The sequence below is a fragment of the Sphaerodactylus townsendi genome, linkage group LG01 (assembly GCF_021028975.2).
Source record: "Sphaerodactylus townsendi isolate TG3544 linkage group LG01, MPM_Stown_v2.3, whole genome shotgun sequence".
Taxonomy (NCBI): Eukaryota; Metazoa; Chordata; class Lepidosauria; order Squamata; family Sphaerodactylidae; genus Sphaerodactylus; species Sphaerodactylus townsendi.
Window position 1 is genome coordinate 36,603,757 of NC_059425.1, and position 21,850 is coordinate 36,625,606.

Consider the following 21,850-nt stretch of genomic DNA (forward strand, 5'->3'; position numbering starts at 1 on the left):
GTCTGATCTAATGAGTCCTCCCTCGGTGGCCAAAAAAGCCCTGGAAAGGGCTCTGCCTTATATTGATGGAAACCAAGGCTTCAGCTGACAATAGTGTTGTAGTTGCCTAGCACCCGCAACCTGTTTTGGAGTTTTTAAAACTCTATATCCAATGTAGGGTTGTTGCACAATTGTGTATATATGGCTCCAGTGTCTGGATTTAAGCATCCACAGCTTTGGCAATGCTGATATTTGGATATATTGCTATGTATACATGTTATACTGTACAAATTGAGAATAAAAACTGAACAGATCTATGAAACCAACAGTAAAAGTGCAGAACTAAAATCACAGACCAACAAATAAATGGGTATAAAATGAATAAGTATAAAATATAAGTATAAAATAAATTATATAAAAGGAAACAAAGCACAGATCATTCCCTCCTCCATTCATCAGAGCTCTTTTAAAGGCACAGGAACATAGAAATTTGGTTTTTCTGCTAGGCAGTTGGCTCCACCTCTTTTTCCCAAAATGAACAGAAGACAAACAAGGGTGCTGATCAGAAAAAACAATTTTGTATTCCCTACGATGACAATATTGAGATATTTTTTAAACACGTTACCCATAGACAATTACAGCTGTCGGTACCACAGTCTCACCATGGAAACTTTTGTTTTACTGAACAATTGATCTTCTTATCAGATCTGCTCATTCCCTTGTTGTAGTAATGAACAATGGTACATCTGAGAGAGAAATTCAAAGTGCGTCATTTATCTTCGCCTATTTTCAATTAGGCCGAGTAAAGTGTAAGACAGTTCCAGATTACACTATGGGAGCTGAAGAGGTAAATTTATTACACCGCTAGAGTGCTAATCTTAGCAGATGGTAGGGAAAAAAAATACTTCCATCATGAAATATGCTAAAGCAGTAAATCCAAAACAAGGTGGATGTTATCAACTAATACCTCCCCAGTGTGAGGTAAAAATCCTACACAACAACTCAGCACTCTTGTACACTCAGGGTGAATGTTGCAGGATACAAGATACTCCCTGGGAAGAGAAAAACAAGCAAAATGAGGCTGAAAGGCACCCAACGGACAGTTTAAACTATCTCTAATGAAGGGGAAGGGCAGATTTGACTTTGGAATTTTCTCTTTCCTTCCCCTAGACAGTCATTTTTTTTCCTAGGTATAGATGAAATGTGGAAGGGAAACACTTGATACAAAATCTTTTATTTTTACTGATCACAAAAAAATATTAAGAAGTGATCTAATTAGAATAATACTGGTCCAAAAATTAGAAATGCCATAAGACTTTGACAGTCAAGTACAAAGAGTGATCTGTTTTCTATTCTGTAAAGTTTAAAAATCAAAATGTAAAGGCTGGATTGTATGAAGAAAGTTCATAAAAGCTGCAAAACAAAGAAAATGAATTCCTTGCCTCTGATAGCTTTTGGTATTCCTGTGAATAGAAGTTGGGATGCATGGAAACTCCCCTAAAAATTCTTGCTTGTCTGGCCTCAAAAATTTTCAGTCCACCACATTTGAGATTTATTTTAGAGCAGAGCCTTATTTTTTGCTAAATTTTTTTAAATTTGTACTTCAAAATCAAAGTTGAACATGTAGGCGAAGACAAAAATTCACCACATTATAAAGTACCTATTTCATAGAGACTTCTAGTTTCTTCTGCACTGAATATTAACCTTTAAACCCTAATCTTGCAGCACTTGGCCATTAAGCATCAAAATGAAATTAAACCTTTAGGGTCATTATTATTAAAAAGTCTCACTTTATTGGACCTTATTATAACAGTCTTTAACCTTCAAAACCACTAGTCATCAATTTATTTTTTTCTGTTTTGTCTAAATATTCTATCAGGAGTTTCCCATTGTCCATGAATTTAATTAAACTCTTTTCTTTAAGTAGCAAAGTTAACTTGGCCATCTGGGTCAGCTCTAATATCTTCACCCACCATTCTTCACATTTTAGACAAGATCTTGTGACTAGTTTGACATATGAAGGATCTGCTCGCCCCAGAAATTTAACAGGTCTGATCAAAATGTTTTGCGCTTTCCTCACAATTCCATTAATCTTTTTTCCTGAGGAAGAATCCACAAAAATGCAACAGGATTTTCCTGGTGCAGAAATCTGGATTACAACTCTCAAGGAAGAGCTGGGGAATGAATGGATTTCTCTTACTTCGTTATTGTTGCACTTGATGCTGCTTCACTCTGATTCAGCTTGAAAACTTTCTAAAATTAATTTCTGAATTAGAATATGTGCAGTTTGCCAGTTTTCAGTTCACTGTTCACGGTTTTTTTTCTGCTGGTTACTGCTATGTACCAGCTCATATGTGCACTGATTAAATTGCTCAGGAAGTAATCCTCATGCAATTATACAATTACAATAAGACTCTCTTTTGCCCTGTGACCAAATTATTGTGCAGGTGTAGTCTTGCGTATCAGTAGTCTGTGTGAAAAAGATGTCAGCTGAGAAATGTGGCAAATTGTGTATGCACAAAAGTCTGAACAAAGCCTGGAAATTTTAAAACTGTACATTATTTAATGGACTAGTGCTGCTTTAGGAACAAGTAATTCAGAATTCCAAAATCCAAGGAAATGTCTGGATGGGGAGATGATTGTAAGCATCTTTAAAGGAATTAAGAATTTCCCACTGTCTGTTCAGCTGTGGTATCATTGGCCACAAACCCGACTGATGTTCAAGCTGCGTTTCTGCACAGAGACACTGTCTAAGTTTGCTCAAAAAGGATCCAATTATATGCGCACCCAAATGGAGGAAAACTGAATGCTTATGGAATTGGACCCCCCACACCCAAACTTCATCATACCTCCCCCCAGAGCCTCGAAAAAAAATCCCAATAAAAAGTTCCTTTAATGAAGTCTAATACAGTTGGATATCTGGAAAAATGCCAGAAAAAACTTTTTACTGGTATGGGCGTTCAGATTTTTTCAGCTTTTCTGTAAAAAAATGACTCCAATAAACCTGAATCTGTGAATAACAAAACCTATTTCAAGGAATTAAAATTAATAATGTAGATGTGCCCAGTGGTTTTGGACTGACTAATCTGATTTCACAGCCTGCTGGGTTATCCAGAAAGAAGGCAGCAGAACAGGGCAAAAAGGAAGGAGAAGAAAGAAGCAGAGCAAACTTGAGAGAGGAATTGCCAGGATTTGGTTCCATCTTCTTGTGCCCTGGAAAAGAAAACCAGGCAAGTTAGTTTACCTGACCAAAGGAATGGTTTTGGCATCCCAAAATAATACATATATTATTACTTTCATCATTTATACCCTGCCTTTCTCTCTGATGAGAACTCAAAGCCGCTTACATCATCATCCATACTTCCATTTTTTCATTACAATAACCCTATGAGGTAGGTTAGTCTGAGAGTATGCGATTTTTGCAGATTGATTAGTGATTTGGGGTAACTTCGCGGTTTTCATTGCTTAAGTTGGGAAAGTTTGGAAAGGTAGGTTCTCTTCTCTCCAGAAAATGATCAGCAGGGCAGATGGGTGCTTCACTAAGGTCCACTCCGCCCCTGGAACGCTGGAACACCCTTTCTGTCTTTTAAAAAGGCTGCAAATTGGTACTTTTAAAGAGGACAAGGTTAATGGCAGCCTGATTTAGTTGTGTGACAATTCTGTCTAATGGTGACATTGTATCTTTTAATCTGTTTTGGCTGCAACTGTTTTGTCCATTCTTGCCCCCTTGCCCATTCTCTGGTAGAAGGGAAAATCTGGTTTTCAAAAATGGTAAAATCATTAGGACATGTTCCTCTCCTCTTTGTCTCTGGTACTTGATTATTTCTTGGGCTTATTTTCTTATAGATCTATATATCTATAGATATAGTAAAAATAAAAATTGATAAATCAAAAATAATAAATGCATCAGTTAAATCATCACTAATCCATATTAGTTCATTGATCCTGAATGTGTTTTCTAGTTTAAGCACACATAAAATGTCTGACAGCAATACCCAAAGTCCATATCTTCCAATATTCTGTGCAAGAATTCAAGGAATACATAGAAATGTTGACTGAAATTGACTAGTACTCCAGTGGTGGATTATGGAGCAGATAATATTGTGTAACGCAGACCAGCAGCATGCTAGGTAGAATTGTGTATTCACAATAAACTTATGTAAAACAGAAAAATCATTGCAAATTTGCCTAATTGAAGAAATTAGATTACTTAGACATAAAATATAGATGTTAGCATAATGTAAAAGCATCACACAGGTTCACAGGAACTGGTGATTATGGTCAATTGGTCTCTCTAAGCACATGAAACACTTTCCCCACTGTTGCTGACAATGGGAGAGCCCCATCACCAACAGTACCATTGATTTATAGCTACAACATGCAGTATGTCAAGAATTAAGTTTATGATGATGATCACAGATATCAACTGAAAGTAATGCTCAGTGTTTATTTTGTTGTGGCTGTTTGATTTTTGACTTTACCATGTAACTGCTTGGTTTATACATGGCACTTATATTTGCAACTATTTTCTGCAGTCCCTGGTAGATATAAAAAAAATTGGCAAGGGCAAGTGCTGAGTCACATAAAACTGACAAAAATGAATATGGGCAGTTATCACCCAAATACATTATTTATCACCAACCACCCATGGATGCCTTGGTCACACAGGAACCCTCCTGAAATACTGAAGGGCAAAGTACCTCTCCTTAACAACAGTGTAGTATCTTTGGCAACTCAAGAAGGGACTCAGAGAGGAGGGGGGAGAAAGGAAAGGAAAAATCAATAGCACTTCATGAGCAAGGTCTCGGTCTTCTTTTTTACGAGGATTCTGTCAATGCAAGTGGCCATTACAGTGCTTGAAAGGCATGACATAAAATTGCTTCAACAAGATATAAGACACAGGGTCTGAAAGAACCCAGGGAGAGTATTTTAGTCAACGTTAAATAGTTTCATCACATAATAACTTCCATTGGCACATCTCCAGTGGGATACACTTGGTGGGGTATGAGCATTCTATTATGGGTGGGGAAATTGCTAGGGAGGTCTGTTGATTTGATGCCGGTTGAACTAAACAAGGTCAAACAGAGCCTCGGCCTAAACAAGGTCAAATGGAGCCACAAAATGGAGCCTCTGGTGTTATCAGCAACAACTTAGGAAGAGTAATTTGGCTGACAAACCTACTGTCCCTTTTGTCTCCTTCTCTCTCTCTTTTTGTTCTGCTTTTGTTCTTTTTATAATTGCTTTGGTTTGTTTAAGCAAAGTTGTCTGATGAATGGTTGTAGGGTGAAATGCAAAGAGAAATGAGTGCAGGAAAAAGAACCAGGGAGGCACATTCCTAAGGCAGAGTTGAATAGAAAAAGAATTTGGGGCATACATGAAGTCTGATATTCTGTCTCTAGCATCTCCAGTTAAAAGGTAATACAGCTAGAGATCATTGCGAGAGTGCATGGGAGATGGAAGTACTGGGTTACTAGATTGTTTCAACATAAGACAGCTGTTTAAATTCTTGAAGCTCTGACTCAGCTCTTTCTGAAGGCTTCAAACTTTGCTCAGTGGAGTGGTAGAGATATACACCACTGTTTTCTATTTTTGGACTGCCACTTTCTATTTTGGGGCTATTTTTAGACTACCAACAGTAGGTAACCTTTTCCCCCTACCCGCTCTCACCCAAACCTGGGGAGATAGGGGGGAAATTATTATAGAGACTGGGGAAATTCCGAGATGATCAGTGATGCAGTGACATAATTCTCAAATGATCACCCAGAAGTAATGCCAGCATGTCAACAAAGCTTCCCACCCCCCCCCCCCCCCCCCCCGCCCACAAAAACTTCCAAGAGTTGCTGGCACAGGGTTAGCAAACATGAACACTATCTGAAGAATTTTGGGAGCTAGATTCTATCCTTGTTTTAAAAATTTCAGAAAGATCTACCTGGCCGTCTTATTCTTGGTTTACAAAAGGGATGGGTTTTTTTTTGCCACATTTGTTTAGTTATGCAGCTGAAAATTAATGTATTTTTGTTGTTGTTGATTCATGAATTGTCCCTCCTCCCATTACTGGAATTGTTCCATTGGTCTCAACCCCATTTTCAAGGAAGCTGATTATTTTAAAAAAGCATCCGTAGTGATCATTTTACACAGACAATAAATGGGGTAAGAATAGTGAAGGCCTGCCTCCCCAAAGGTGATTCCAAATGATAAAAAGAAACCTGGTATCACAGAAAGCTGTAACGGAAAGTGAGTTGCATTATAATATTTGTGTTCCCTATGAAAAGAGCCAATGGGTTGTATAAAGAATGGTGGACTACAGTCTGGAGAACTGGGTTGGATCCCCAACTCCACCACACAAAGCCTGCTGAGTGACTTTGGGCCGGTTACAGTTCTCTCAGAACTCTCTCAACCCACCTAGAGACTGGCAATGGCAAACATCCTTTGAATGTCTCTTGCCTTGAAAACCCTACAGGGTCACCATAAATCAGCTATGACTTCATGACACATATACAGAGACACACACAAAAAGCATAGGGAGGTAATGTTTTGCTAAGGTTGAAAATTTAAGATGTACATTCCTAAGCCAAGGTGTGTGTGTGTATATAAAGCACTGTGAAGTCACAACTGACTTACAGCAACCCCAGCAAGCAGTTTTCAAGGCAAGTGAGAAGTAGAGGTGGTTTGCCATTGCCTTCCTCTGCAGTCAAAAGCACACTTAGTTTAATTTTGCATGCAGCATGTCCATCCCTTCTGAAGATCCCAGCATGAATTATTTTCAAGTCCACCCCAATTTCTAGAACACTAAGCATTCATTTGCTATTCTGAATTTATTTCTTCAGAAAACATTTTATTTTTTCAAGAGGAAATGATCACACCAGAATGATACCACTGTTTGCCAATAAATGCACTGTACAGAGATTGCCACTTAACAAACAAGACGTATAAGCCTCTCTCAGTGGCTAATACAATAGCCTATCAAGATGGTTGCCACTCTCTTACCTTTTGTGTCTTGACTGTATCCACATATACGCAGAAGAACACAAGCCAGAGAATAGTCCTTTCTGGCTCAGAGTGATCCCTTGTATTTTATATATCCCAAACTTCAGCACAATTGCATCATTTCCTGTGAGCAACTGATTGGCTACTTATCCACAGTAAAAATGCAAAGATTTATTTCATGCACTGTCTCCCTTTCAAGTTGGAAATTATCGTTTGCATTTATAGCTAGTTAGTATTTCTCAGCGTAGCTGAATTCCAGTGTTTGACTTGCTATAAATTATGATCTAGGAGTATAACATTTAAAATAACTAGCTATTAAAGTCAACAGATCAAGCTTTATCATATTTCTTGGCATTTAATTTTATAAAGCACTATGGGGGGAAAAACTCTTGCAAGTTTTATTTTATTTTACTAGGTGATCTTTTTAAAGGTATGTAATTGTTTTTCCCCCACAAAAAGGAACAGTTTAGCACATTTGGCAGGGCAGGAGAGCATAAAAATAAGATCTCTGTCAAACGCATACTAAATGATGGAAATAATAACTGGAATATGTGTAATTTGAATAACAGTCTGGGAAACAAGAGGCAGAGAGCTGAGTGGTTATGAAAATAAGTCAGGCTGCAAAGTGAAGATGTCTCAACATGAGAGAGAGAGAGAGAAGAGAGAGAGAGAGAGGAGGGGGAAATGAAGATTTTGGCTGTTGTTCAGTTGAAAATACACTTACTGGAAAATTACCATAAATACATTTCACCTAAATTGCTTTCCCTTAAAACTAAAAGCCTTGGGTAAATTTCATTTTTCCACAAGAGCTCAGCGTGGGAAACACTTACTTACCACACTATAATCAACAAGTTTTTAGGACTACTGAACAATTTTCTCTTGTTGCATGCCTCACACCACCTTCCGTAAACTTCATAGACCTGGTTTAGACACTCCATTGACTGTTTCTTGCTAGATTTTTGGAAGATTTTAGAATGGCTTTACCTCAGTTTTACAGCTCTGTGATTCCATTGAACTCATAGTGCTTCAGGCTGTGGAAGGTTCTTTTTTCATAAAGGATGCAGAAGGACCTAGCCCCAAAGACCAGCTGGAATAAGGGAAAAGTTTTTATTATTGCATTTGTTTGCAAAGACATGCAAAATAAACATAATCACATAGTGGAATGACTGAAGTCTGCTGCATTCTTTCATAGGAACACTGTCTTAGGCCATTTCTGCACAGCCAACTACAGCATTGTGCCGTCAGTGTTATTGGCAATGCTGCAGCAAAGGAGCATTTGCAAGGGTGGGTTCCGAAAGAGTCTACACACTGCTCTAGAACAAGAGGGTGAGCTGTCCCACTTGCAACTGGCAAATATCCAACGAATATGTGCAGTAATTTTAGTTTTCATTCCATCTGTCAATCTACCCTGTTTGAGTATTCATCCTTACTGCCCACGAATGTGCCATTGCTGATTTCTAGGCTTATAAATGCTCATCAAGAATACTATCTGAAAAAGCAGCTGAGTTTGGAGAGGAGAACTCAATATAATTAAAGCCATCTCCAGAAATCTGAGTGCCAAAAAAGTTACATATTAATTGTAGGCTGAGGCTGAAAATCAAATCCTCCTCAGCTTGAAGTCCCTTTTGAGCCTAGTTTATTCTGATTTAAATAAGTACCATCTCCATGAGCTGAAGAAGTGGCATGTAGTATTTCGCCAGAAGAAATGTGACTTAGAGTAAAATGTTCCAAATGTTTCCCAGATGTTAACTAAGAGATTCTCACAACATCTTTGTAAGATTGACCAATTTATGATCATCACATCCCCTATTGCCTGTAGGGCTGTGAGAGGAATCTATTTGTATGAGGCTACTTGGAGAGGTCATGACTCAGGCCGAGTTTGAACTGGGACCTTTCTGGGTCAATACATGCTGTTCACAAGTTGCACTGCCTCTTTAATCACCAAGCTGCACTGTCTCTTTAACAGGAGTACATTTTGAATTACTTTGCCTCAGGGGACAAGTGCAGCAGTGGTATAGTTCTGCAGAAATATTTTTAACTGTCAGCTTTCTCTCTCTCAAAACTCAGTGGGAAGGTAACTTGCGTCTCACAGGAACTTTCTGACTTATTCCCAGCCAGAGCCTTCCCTCATCTTGTTGTTCTTGTATGGTTGTGAAGGGTGAGTAAAGGGCATCTAAAACTCTAGTCAATAGATCCATTATTATGATTGGCTGAAAACCATAAAATGCATCCATCAAGCCCTCGTGTTGTATCTTGCACTAAATTATGGTGATAAATAGGCTCTTTTTCATGACGTCACCTACTAATCTATTCAGAAACCCATTGCCTGCCACCATTAGACATCACTCACATGTGTGCTGGCTTGTTCTTGAAAAATCCTCCATTCAACACAGTTGTACAGGTTTATGGCAGCCCTAGTAGAGAATTTAAACAAAATTAAAAGCTGAAAAATCCTGTTTTGGACACTGTGGGAACTAATAAAAACATCAGGTTCCAGCGTTATTATGGCTTTCATTTTTAAACCCAGTTAATTCAAGATAGCATTGTTATAGAAATGTTTGAATTCACTGTAAAGCCTGAGATTAGAGATCGCCTTTATGAGATGGCAGATTTCTAGCAGCCAGAGTTCTCTGCCTCCCCTCCCCCATGGATTTAGTCTCAGCACCCCAGCCTGAAGTTAGTACTCATCACCATTTCCCCATGCCAGTGGCTGAGATGCCATGGAATGCAGTTGAAGATGTCAGTAGTTCCGCTGTGCATTTTAAAAATGCTGTCTGCACACAAGATCAAATGACAGAAACTACTAATAAACAAAAGGAGGCCCAGGCCCACACCACACGGGCCAGACATGCCCTGCCACTCCCCGGGCCTGTGCAGAGTGGGCTAGAGTCTATGGAAATCGTTTGACACAGTATTAGATATTACTTACGGAGGCACATAAATGCCCTTGTTTTATTCTTTGGATTTTCATTTATTGTAATTCAGCGCCTTCAGTTCACCTATTTTTGGTGACGATGCCCAGTTGGGGAAGGGTGTTAGGGTTAAGAAAAGACACAACTTAAATCAGCATATTATTAAATTTTGACAGCACACTAAATTTAGAGAGCATACTTTTAGAGACTTGCAAAATGTCATTTTCTGGTTTGAACATTCATCTGCAGAAAACAGAATAATCAGAATGTGAAGAACCAGCATCAGAAACAAGAACTTGTAACAAAATTGTTTTATACAGGCTTGTAATCCTCTCCTTTTCTTGTTATTATCAGCAGCTGAGCACAGAAGTAGAGAAACCACCTCTCCTCCTTGTAGGACGCTCAAAGAGCTTCATTGCTTACAAGTACAAAAGAGAGAGAGAGACGACATGTTTCACTTCACTCTTTGGTATTTCCAGAGGCACTAAATTTTGAATTAAGCCTGAGGGAACTTGGCTCCCACTCAAGTCATTGCTAAAATCTAACTGATATAGTAATGACTCTGTTTCTAGCTCTTCCAAGGGAATAATGGACTACTGACAATCACACTGAAGAGGGTGTGAGTTTTTCTCTTTTGGACTTTCCTCACGATTTACTATTTTGTTTGGGCTCAGTGCAATATATCTGTAATTTTCTTCCTGCTCTTAAAAATATACTACAAAGGATATGGTAATATGATTTAAACTAGGAATGGCCCGAGTAGTCTAGGAAGATTCATTTATGGTTTTGAACCAATCAGAGTACTGCATAGTCTTAAGGAACCCAATGGAATATCTTATTCTTCGTGGGTTTAAATGATTTCCCTTTTTGTAAAAAAAAGTATTTCCATCGCTATGCTTTCTTCCCACTTTCCATCACTATGCCCTTTCAGAACTCAGGACATTCCATATCCTAGGAAAGTCACTGGAAACTTTCTAAGGATGTTGTAGAAGTTATATTTGAGAATGTAGAAGAAGAATTAAAGATACCCCAAAAGTTAGATAATCTCCATAGTTTCAGCCGGTTTGACATCAGAACACAATGATCAGGCAGATATATGACAATCGTTTGTTGATGAGTCACGAGCTGCCCAGCCTATTCACGACATTACAAACTGGATGGGTGCATTTCTATCCAAAGAACTGCTTAAGAAAATGTTTACTGAGGGTTTTCTGGCTAGTAATGTGATGTCATAAGGATGCACAGGGCCACTGAGTTTGCTAGTGAACCTGTATTCCCTACAGCCTTCCCCACTATCTTTCAATCTGCTCTAATGGCTGGGACAGCCCCAAGTTTAGGGAAATGTTATCTGTACAGATTAGTTGCAAGCCTGATTCTGCTTGCCACAACTCATCCTCAGCTTAATTTTCCTGCAATTTTACTATGGTCAGGTGGTCATCTGACTACCCCAGCACAAAATGAAATGGCCATTTAGAAAAACTTCCACAAAGCTGGTAGAGCCACAGTAGAAATTGCTAATTAACTGGCAACTTTTGTAAGGGCTTATGTTATAGGGAGAAATTCTGTTCTGCAATCTGAAGTTAAAAATGCGTACCAAATACTCCCCATTTGAATTTCTCCCATGATTTGTGAGAGTTGTGAATTACCTTATCGTGCTTCTGGAATTGCATACATTTGTTAGCAATCTGCTGTTCTTCAGTTTTTGGTTTTGAGACTTTCCTCAGTCTGCTGCTGCTTGCTACAGTTTTTAGTACATATCCTCCTTCCCTTGGAGGTCACTAATGTGCATCAGCACGCATGTGCATCAATTAAATCACTGCGTAAAAAGGAATCTCTGTAGGATTGCACAAATACAGCATGATTTTTTTTTTAGCTGTGATTTAATCATTGCGCTCGGGTGCACATCACGTCATGTAGTTTTTATTAGAAGGTTATAAAGGAGTCACAGAGAAGTTCATGGCACAGGAAAAATTTGAACTTAAAATTGCTGGCTCACATTTGGGCTAACCAAACTAGTTGATATTCTGGGATAGCTATAAATGGGTTTCCTACACATTCTTACAGGTAAATAGCCACTATGGGAAACTGGATGGTGCAAGGAAGATCAATTTTCAAGACCTCAAATGCCTCAACCTCAAATGCTTCAATCAAATGCTATTTGCCCTGCTGCTCGAACAAAGATCATGCATAGACAACCTGTATGTTTCTCCACTATTATAGATCATGAAAGACTAGACATCATAGGTCATGAAAGACTAGACAAGAGCAATTTTTTAGATTATTGTAATAGATTTTTTTCTTTTCTCCTTCTTGTATATGTATTTGTCTATCAATTTTATATATATGTATACACACACACACACACACACACACACAACATTATAGTTAGAATCAGTTAGGATATCCAAATGATTGATGGTTAAAACTATTTCTGTTCAGTATATCAGTGGCAGCCTAATCAAGAGCCTTGGGTAGCCAGGGACAGCACCACCCTGCCACCTCCAAAGGGCTTTTGGTTGGCACGAGGAGGCAAAACATACAAAAAACTTTCCTGCTGGCAAAAAGCCCTCCACTGGGCTCAATGGGTTTAGGCCATCCATGCCCTCAGTGCCAGAATCGGAGGAGGCCAAGCCTGGGTGGAAGTCAACTAAGGTTGGCTCCACCCCTGACCAACCCTCCGAACTGCCCTCGGCCACATCAACGTAGCATCCAGTGGCAATGGGACTGGGAAATGGCAGCCACTTCCAGGGCCAGGCACTGAGGAACCAAGCAGCTCCCAAGCACCCACGTATCTGGCCCTTCTGCCAGTTCATTTGCCCCTTGCACTGGTAGGATGGTTAGTCACGCTTGCTCAAGGCTGTGTCAGTTACAGAGGTTAATCCCCTCCCCTTCTGGATTGGGCAATTAATGTTAGCATCTTTTCACTAATAAAATTTTGAATGCAGCTCCACACTATACTCAATACTCTTCGGGGTTCGGGCAGTATAGAAATCGAAACAATAAATAAATAAATAAATAAATAAATAAATAAATAAATAAATTATGATATGGATTATGTTTGATTTTAATTATATAAGATTATGTGTTTATTGTAATTATAATTAATTTCAATTATGAAGAGTCATGATTGCTATATTTGCTTGTTTTTAATTTCTTTTTTCTGTATCTTTTCTATTGGCAAAATAATTTTTAAAAACTATTTGAAAAATAAAAAAAATCCAATTTGCCTCTACCTCCAAGCTGATATTAGCAATTTTAAAACGGTGCCAGAGATCCATTCAGAGTCTCCCAGCATTCTGTCTAATCTGACCCCTAGCCATTTACACTGCACTCACCCTCCGGCTGGAATTCCTGACATCTTCTCTTTACCAGTTAATTACAGGATGTTTGTGACTCTATCTGCAATGTTTGTTCCAACCACACTACAGGTCCAAGCCAACCTGAGCTACTGTGCTTTGGCAAAGTAGTTTAGAGCACTTTATTATGACAGCTGAGGCTTACTAGCAAAAGACAGTAAGTAGATAAGGGGGGTGGGTGGAAGGAGAGATCCCTTCAGACCAAACCTCATGAATACATTCAGTAGTGAAGAATGTAGGGAGAACTGCAAAGGAATGGAATTAGCATCTGCAATTCATTCGCGAGCATGGAACATTTTTGTCTCATTTAAACAGCATGTTTGACTCGTTTGACATGCCACAGGACCAGCTGAAGAGTGCAGGATAGGACTGCAGTCCACACAGCCTGATGCCGTCTCTTTGACTGTATTTTCTGAATGGCACAAGGTTGTTTTCATTGTTGCCTAAGACATGTTTGTCTTCTGAGACATGCACACATGCACGCATGTAATGTATGTGTATATTTTCTGTTGCTTGTTAATGACTCATAAAGATACGAGCTGAGGAATCATGTCACTTTTACCGCAGTATATGATTAGCTTGGGCAGAAATTTTGACGTAGTATTATAGTTATAATACTATAATATTGTAGCATTCCGTCAGTGATTCAGGAACCATGTGAAATTCTCTATTCTCTATATTATTGCAGCTCTTCTCCAATATGGCACAACTCTCATGCTGCATAAAAAGTGGGCAAGTTGTTTCCAAGTAGGCATTATGGTTGTCAGGTAGTTTCCATCCTAAAACAGCCACTGCTGGATAGACTGGAGGACACATAGGCTATTAGCCTCCCTCTCTTTCCAGGGATAGAAGTAATGGGCCGGTATACTCCAACACCTCTTCCTCCAGCACCTGTGCTGTGCTCTCATTCCAGCACTGGGAACACTGTCCAGAGGAGTGCATTCTTACAGATGAAAGAGAGTAAAAAAACACCACAGCAGCTATTCAAGAAAAGAGCAATTTGGCCATGGTTGGGGTAATGGTGGCAGTTTCATTTTGCTTTCTCCACACCAGTTAGTTCTTTTCTGGGCACCTTGGTAATCTCACCCTCTCGCCTGGTTTTCTGTGTCTATTTCCTAAAGAAAGAGTGGGAAGTAGGGTTGTCAGCTCTGGCATGGGGAACAGAGGTGGGATGCAGCCTATTCGCACCTATTCAGTAGAACCGGTTACTAAAATTTTCTCAGTTCAGAGAACAGGTTATTAATGATTAACTCCATTAGGGACAGGGGGGTAATCTCTGTCCCTGGATACAACAAATCTCGTCAAGTGGGAGATGCAAAATCGCCCCCCAGGGCCCCCTGCCCCCCATGGCACCCCCCACCTGTGTATGAACTGTATGAAATAATACAGTATACAGTAATTCTATTTTTTGTTCATTGGTATAAAGGTTGGGAAAGTATTATAGGTAAAGATTTTCCATTTTCTTTTTTTCCCTTGAAATTTATATTGGAAAGAGAAGAGTTTAAACTACTCTTTTAGATTAAGGATTTTGGATCCTCCCTCTGTTAGTTTTCTTTCAAGTGGAATAGATAAAGTAGTTATAGGAATCTGAAGGGGAAGTAGAAAGTAGGGAGGGAGGGAAATATGGGAAGGAGGGAGGCAATAAAGGATGTTTTAGTTGTGGGGTTGAGAAAGGTAGACAATTAGATATGTTTGTAATATGTTAACAATTGTAAACAGTTTTTGGTTTCTCTCTTTACTTATGTTATTATTTAAAATCAATCAATATAATTATATAAAAAAGAAATAATACACTACCTTTCGGTATATTGCTTTTTTAATACTTTAAATAGTCATTATTTGAATCTAGAGGTGGGACAAAGGGGAACTGCACCTGGGGCATGCACGCCCTGCGTCCTTCCCACAGCCCCGCCCAGGATTGCCCCACCCAGGAATGCCCCGCCCCTAGAATGCCTGGCCACGCCCCTGCCGTGCCCTGCCCAGCCCCATTGGCGTTACGCCACTATTTGAATCCCACCACCATCTGAACCTGTTACTAAAATTTTTGAATCCCACCACTGATGGGAAATACAATAAAGATATCTCTTTGTTTGATTTAAATGTAGTTTTTTAAATTATGTTGGAGAGGGAACAAACTATGGTTTGCACAAGGCTGTGTGATCATGTGCATACCCACCCTATTGTAGATCCAGGCAGACAGTCAGCCATTAATGTTATTGCACCCCACTAACCCAGGTAATCCCCAAATGGTAAGACACAGGAAAAAAAGATTCTCCATGATTACAAATCTTCCTTTAAACACAATCCTTTAAACAACTGGTGGCAGCATGCAGGAAGCTGCAAGAGGAAGGCAATTCACTTCACCAATAGATTCCACTGACTGCACATGCACAGATAAGGAAGGCCTAGGCTCACCTGTTCAGGAACAAGTGATTCAATTTGTCAATGAGCTCTATAACAATATGTGAACTGAACTGGCAGGTGTTTGAACAAGTCTACGGGTAAATTTAATTTTCACAATAGAGAAGCAAAATTAAATTATGACCCTTTTGCAGCCTGTTGCCAAACAGAACCTTTCAAATCCATCATGGTGTAGTGGTTAAGAGTGGTGGACTCTAATTTGGAGAAACAAGTTTGATTCTCTACTCTTCCACATGAGAGGCAGACTCTAATCTGGTATACCAGGTTTGTTTCCCCATTCCTCCACATGAAGCCTGCTGGGTGACCTTGGGCCAGTCACAGTTCTCTCAGACCTCTCTCAGCTCCATCCACATCACAGGTGTGGGGAGGGGAAGGGAAGCAGTTTGTAAGATGCTTTGGGACTTCTTTCAGTTGAGAAAAGTGGGGTATAAATCCACACTCTTCTTCTTTTCTCACTGTTGTAGGAAGAGGAGACAATTATAACTCAAACCCATTGTTTTTTCCAGTCCTATTTTCCACCTTCACTAGAAATAAGCAAATCCCCCCCCCCCCCACACACACACACTCCATAAAAATTGGTTATTTCTTGTGGTGGGATTTTTCTCTTCATTGATTTTCATTTCTTAATTCTGCTTTAACAAGGAGAATTTCTAAAACTAATTCTGCAATTGGCTCATATACTGTTTGCCACAGCTGTCAGTTCCTTCAGTTAATCTTTTCCTTCTCTGCTTTACTGATACAGGCTTGCATGCTCATTTTTTTAAAATAGGAGGAGGGGAGAGAGACAAGCAAGATTTAATCCTGTGAATGTTTGCATCAAGGTGTAATGTTTTAGTGATGGTTGCTCTGTGTTCTTCTGCATATTCGTGAAACAAGGAAAGGACTGGCTTGTACAAACAATGGACTAAATATACTTGGGAATAGGAGTAGTATGCGTGCTCCGCCTAGCTTAGGCATATGTATTTGCACATTGATAACACAAAAGGGGAAGATGGATATAGATAGAATGAACTGAAAGTTCCAGCCAATTGTACATGTTCTATTTTTTTAAAAATCATTCATTTTAAGAATAGTTTTATTGGAAAATTCCTAATGCATTAGTTCCACTTTGAAAACTAGACTTTGATACCAACTACAAATTATACTGTCCTTGCTTTATGCCCATTTGGGCTTCCTAATAGCCATGTACTGTGAATTTTCTGCTGGTCTCAAGCATGCAGGGACCTAACTTGGCTTCAACGCATAGTGTATGGGAGTGGGCATTTCCCCATGACATTTTCTCAACCTGAAATGGCCCTAGGGAACCACTATTTGCCCTGTTTTAGGCTCCATGCATACTGATGTGGCTTGGCCGGGTTTTCTTTCTCCAGCAATTCCATACCTGAAAGTCAGCTCTGAGGGAACTTATTTCATTGCAACCATCATTCGACAGAGTTGAGCCCCCACATGCCAGGGAGTTGAAGTACACATCTGATAGAAAGCCCTTGGGGTAAACTAGGACACACTGTAAGGCCCATCTCAGATGTAGTTAGGCCCCAAGAAATCAGGGACACAGGGAAAAATTCAGATGAAGAAGGTTCCAAAAGTATCCTTTAACCCTCAATCCCTATAGCTTATGCAGCAAACTTGGAGGCCTCTTCAGTACAGTAGATGGCAGGTGATGTAGGTAGAAAATGACAGGAATGGGGAGGAGACAGGAAAGCGAGTAGCACAGTGCCTAGACCAGCCATTCTCAACCAGGATTCCGTGGTACCCTGGGGTGCCATGAGCATGTCCCAGGGGTACCGCTGCAACACTACTGCCCCCGCTCATTTTTGTAGTGTCTCCCACCGGCACCAGCAAGGACATGGAGCTGGCCCATGGGGCAGGGCCTGCCACAAGGTCAGCAGCCACCCCCACCCCCAGTGCTTCCCTTCACCCTGGGAGGGGAAGGTGGGGTGTGTGGCAAGCAGGGGCAATGGGAGGGGAAGGTGGAGGGTGGCGGCAGGGGTACCGTGAGATATGAAGAGTGAGGTCAAGGGTACCCTGACCTCGAAAAGGTTGGGAAACACTGGCCTAGACCCTGCAGCATCAGGGGTGGTGGTAGTTAAAGTCAGAACAATTAGGACTGTTGTCAAAGTCCTGATAAATTTTGCAAGGACTTCCTCTTATTATCTAGGCAAGCTTTCTGTTGCAATTTCAGACTGGGACTTATAAATTTGAGGGGGGGGGGTGCACATCTATAGGCACACTGGTGCCAAGAAATCAGGGATATGTAAACCTAAACGCAGCCTTCTTTCAAATCTTTCCGCATGGCTGTTCTAAAACACAGCTAGCAGTGGGTGCCTACCAGGAGCCAAGCATCAGTGACCACACATTATGCAAACAGCCATTTCTCCCATCCCTCCCACCCTGTTTAGATATTTTCTTGCCAAGAGGTGATATTGTTTGATTTGCTCACGAGCAGCTTCGTGTGTTTCCGTAATTGATAAATGGAGGAGTTTCCCGATAACCTTATAAATCACGTCATGCAAATAGGCGCATCCCTTCACTTGCGGGAGCCCATTTGATGTTCGAGCAGCAAGCATAACCACCTGCCAATAATGAGGACACACAACTATCCTTACAAAAGAATGCAAAAATATAAATAAGAAAGGAAAAGGGAGGAAAATGGTTGCACAATGTATTCAAGGCTAAATTAGATGTGATTGAAAAATACGCTATTCCCAAAATGTAGCAACAAAGAAACCATTTGAAGAACAGGGTACGAAAAAACTACTTACACAATATTATCAGGAGTCTTATACAAATGCTGCAGTATCTAAAGAGGATAAAATTGAAATCATTTTTTAAATTGTTACCGGACATTAGAGAGTTAATCCTCAATGTGTTGAATTGTTTCATATAATATGGCAATTAAGGAGTTAAGTAGCACCTTTTAATAAAATTATTATTTTTAAAAAATCATACATCATTCAAGTTTTATTCTTAAAGGGTTCCGGAGAGTTTAGCAGGCAGGGATTGTGAATATCGGCATCGCCACATCTGTTAGGATGATTTTGAACACGAAGAAATGCAAAAGGAGAACTGATTTACTAAATAGGTTGTAGCCCGGTTTTTTTTTTCACCCTGAGATTTCAACCCCATTTCATGCTCAGATGGGCAGATCTTAATTATACACAAAAGGATACAAATGTTATTAGCATGATAATAATTATTTTGTGATGCTGTCCTTCTTTAAAAGGAGAGGGGGGAAATTAGAGCAGGATTGACATTCACCAAAGCCTCATTTTTCAAGCAAACGACAGTGCAGCCAGTCACAGATATGTTCAAAGTACATATGCAATATTCAAAGCTATGAGCCGCTGCGTTATCAAAATGAGCTAGAAGTAGTGCCGGTAAAAGACTTATGGCACACTAATCATTACGTCCTGCTCGCTGTACTACATACAAATACAATCCTTTGTGACATTTTGTCAAACATTTGGAGTGTTCTGTACTTATCTTCTTTCTCCCCTCCTCCCTTTGCATTTATTAACACACAACCACTCAGAATCCCCATATTCGAGTATTGTAGTCCAGTTCTTTGCTGAGATAATGCCAGGAGCAATCCACGGGCATTGAATTGTACACATTTTAACACCTAAACAGAAAGGAGGGGGAACAAAATGGGGAAAAGTTCAGTGGAAGGGGAGATGTGTAACTGACTGGGAGGGGAAGTCTGAAATGCTGCTTTTTTGCTGCACATTTTGTTCATCAAATATGTAAATACTGCCTCCAACATATGGTGCAATGAAAAATTAGTTCAGAACGCTTTTTGGTGTGTGTCTGTGTTTTGCTTTTGCATTTTGCAAAATGAGTTCCCAACAGGTCAACACGGACAGATGATTTTTTTAAAAAAAAATACAGAACGGGACGAGAAGCAAATATTTGGCTCTGGTACAAGGGATACATTTCTCAACATTGATTTGCCAGGAGTGTTTTTCTGCTGCCTTGTTGCTGTAGGGTGGCAGTTTTAATTATTTCTGGGACAAATGCATCTTGGTGACACAGGAAATCTGTAGGGCTTCTTGTCACATTAATAAAATAATTATGAGGCAGCTCCTTGGACTGCCAACTGTCAAAACACCTGAAAGCTCTCTCGCAAGCCAAATAGGTAAGCAGTTTTTTAAAAATCCTTCCTTCTCTTATTTTAAACCCCTGTGTGTGTGGCGACACTGAATCCATGGGCCAGGGTGCATCCTCTACCGCTCCACGTATCATGGCAAAATTACTCTGGGTAACTATTCTGCTTTCTCAGTCCATGAAAGGCATTATAATGCAAGTTGTAAAATGCATTTTAAGAATCTAAATAGTGCAAGCCATCATTCTGCCTTCAGACCTCTGAGTATGTGGACACGAGTGTGTGTGTATGTGTGCGCGCGCGCGTGCATGTGCATTATATATATATATATTGTTTTTCATGCAGAACAACTAAGGGCCATTTAAAATTCCTCCAAGGTCACTGTTGGTCATTATGATGGGAGTTTGTCTCTCTCCTTTTTTTTTTGCAACTTAATAATAGATGTTTTAAAGTTTAAGTGTTGCCTCAGGCACTCATAAGCATTTATTACAAATCGTTGGTTGCCTCCCTTATGGAGGGAGAAGAATAACATTTACATACAGTAGCATGGATTAATAAGAGGAGGGGAGAGAAACGGGGAAAAAGCCGTCAGTCAGGGAGTGAAATCAGTGCTAATAAAGCCCACTGTATTCTTCAGAAATATCATGCCGTCTGTTGTAATATTTTGCCATTCCCCATGAGGTACACAAGCCCAAATCAGATAAGACTCGAGCAGTGCCAAAGACATGCTGCTACGCTCTCCAGCGGCATCCAGCCGAATCTTTTATTTATCTTCAGAGCAATTGTACAATTCGAAGACACGAAAGAAGGCTATCAGCTGGAAATCACCCCAGTGGAAAGTTTTCACAAAATGGGGCCTCCTCTCTTCCTTGTTTGCCAAAGCATGCTTTGTGATGAACATATGGGGTAAAGTGCACACTCCAGAAAAAAAGCCGTGGAGCCCAGTGGCCATGAAGCCTCTCCAGACCAGGTTTGTTTAAAAGTGTCTAATTCTGACTGTATTTCACTGTCTGGCGTTCTTTCGAAACGGATCAAAGAGAAAATCAACTTCTTTCAAGCAAAAGGATCTAACATTTTCTTGAGGACTGTCACTGAAAGACAGCTCATCAGAGATATTAGGCAACTGAAAATGCCCTCTCAGAGCAGAAAAATAATATTTTGGCATAAAAATGGCAAAATATGCTTGCTAGAATAAGGGGTATTTGGTTTAACTGGTGAAATAGTTAATCAACTATCGACAGTATAACATTTTAATGTGCGGGAGAATGAGCAAAAAGGGAGAAGGGTGAGAATAAGAAGGGATTTCATATAACACATGGATGTACTAGCTCAGGGGTAGGGAACCTGCGGCTCTCCAGATGTTCAGGAACTACAATTCCCATCAGCCTCTGTCAGCATGGCCAATTGGCCATGCTGGTGGAGATGGTCAGTATCTGAGCCGCAGGATTCTACCCCTATATCAATCCTAGGCTTTGTACATAAGACATAAGCAACTGGTGGTCCAGGGCCTTCCTTGTGATGCCATGTACAGCATCTCCCTTTATGCATTCATTTAAAATCTTCATGCCTTATCTTTCCAACATTCAGGATTCACAAAGAGGCCTAATAATATACAGACAAAGCAATTAAAAACACCATTGTCATCTTTAAAACTGCAGCAATGTCAAATTCAAAATAGCCAAGCATGTACATTAACTAAGGGTGAGATTTCTCCCCCTGTTCAGTTTCGTTTTGCCCTGTGCTCCATTCCTCCTTCAATACGGATTAGCGAGGATAATTTCTAAAATGAATTTCAGAGTTGGTGCAGATACACTTGGTCACAGCTTTCAGTTCCTTGGCCAGTTGGCATTTCACTGCCACCCCTCCCTTTAATACGAATGTTTACATACTCATACGTAAAACGCTGCAAAAAAACCCCGCCTTGATCAAAAAGATTCTTTTTGTACTGTGTCTTACTGATATGCACATCCATTATTGCACATGGGTAAAACACCACACAAACATACTTTATGTCTGCACGTACAAATCTAGTTTGTATCTTCTTCTTCTGCAGTATTCTATTGATACACAGAAGTGCACTTATGTACCTGTAA

The 21,850-nt window shown here is 39.9% G+C and overlaps 1 long non-coding RNA gene across 1 annotated transcript in view; it reads right to left on the minus strand.

The window, feature by feature from the left end:
* Positions 1 to 1,530: 1,530 nt before the first annotated feature.
* Positions 1,531 to 21,850, minus strand: part of LOC125445939 — a 296,276-nt gene continuing 275,956 nt past the window's right edge. Inside the window, exons 3-5 of the long non-coding RNA XR_007246348.1 lie at positions 9,317 to 9,380; positions 7,951 to 8,053; positions 1,531 to 3,192 (exon numbers count right to left, since the gene is read on the minus strand). This is a non-coding gene — a long non-coding RNA (uncharacterized LOC125445939). The remainder of the gene's footprint in view (positions 3,193 to 7,950; positions 8,054 to 9,316; positions 9,381 to 21,850) is intronic.